Here is a 1,053-nt window from a genome sequence, read left to right as displayed (position 1 = left end):
TATTTTTAGTTCTGATTTTTATTTTTATTAATTATTTTTATTAGTTATCACGTTTTAAATTACTAGTTTTAATTTTTGTTTAATTAGCACGTTCAACCTGTGTTGTGCTTTATGCATGGTCGACGTTCTTTGCACCCCAACCTGACTGCCCTTGACCTAGAAATAAAGCAATCTGTGGTTAGACCTAAGGATAATAGTAATAAAATGGATGACGAAAACCAGCCAGTAAGGCCGCTAAGTGAGCACTTCACTCCAACTGCCTATACCCCTGCATCTTGTATTCGGTTGCCTGCCATTGAGGCCGCTCAATATGAGATCAAGTCCAGCATCATACAGATGTTACCATCCTATTATGGACTTGCTAATGAGGAGCCTTACAAGCATCTTGATGAGTTCTTAGAGGTATGCTCTATAGTGAAAATCCAAAGCCTCTCTCCAGATGCCTTAAAGTTGCTTATGTTCCCATTTTCCTTAAAGGACAAAGCCAAACACTGGCTTCATTCCTAGATTCAGTTAGGATTTCTATATGGGCGGGAATGCAGCAACAATTTTTAAAAAAATTCTTCCCCATTGGCTGGACTAATAGCCTTAGAAGAGCCATTACTAGTTTCTCCCAATTAGAGGGCGAACAATTTCACGAAGCGTGGGAGAGACTTAAGGAATTACTTAGGAAGTGCCCCCACCACGCTGTCCCGAAATGGCAGTTAGTCCAGTGTTTTATGATGGTCTTTGTGACCGATATAGACAGATGGTGGACTCCTCTTGTGGTGGAACATTTATGCACAAGAATGAGATGGAAGCATGGGATCTTTTTGAAATCCTTAGTGAGAATTCCCAACTTCATGCTTCGGCCTCTCGGACTGAGATTCCAGACATAGAAAGGCAACCAAAGAAAGGTGGTCTCTATGAGATCAATCCAACTGTAGAGATGACTGCTAAGGTTGATATGTTGTCCAAGAAATTGGACTATTTGATGTCTATAGGGCAGCATCCTATGTCCCCTTTCTCAACGAGTTTCTCTCCACCCAATTAGACTGAAGCCTGTGCCCTATG

General features: G+C 41.2%; 1 non-coding gene across 1 annotated transcript; it reads right to left on the bottom strand.

The window, feature by feature from the left end:
* Nucleotides 1-584: 584 nt before the first annotated feature.
* LOC122666397 lies at nt 585-691 on the bottom strand. The gene has a single exon (XR_006333589.1). It is a non-coding gene; the product is annotated as a small nucleolar RNA R71 (small nucleolar RNA).
* Between the last annotated feature and the right edge of the window lie 362 nt (nt 692-1,053).

Source organism: Telopea speciosissima, chromosome 6 (assembly GCF_018873765.1).
Source record: "Telopea speciosissima isolate NSW1024214 ecotype Mountain lineage chromosome 6, Tspe_v1, whole genome shotgun sequence".
Lineage (NCBI taxonomy): Eukaryota > Viridiplantae > Streptophyta > Magnoliopsida > Proteales > Proteaceae > Telopea > Telopea speciosissima.
The sequence above is the reverse complement of the archived record's forward strand: the minus strand, read 5'-3'. Positions and strand labels throughout refer to the sequence as shown.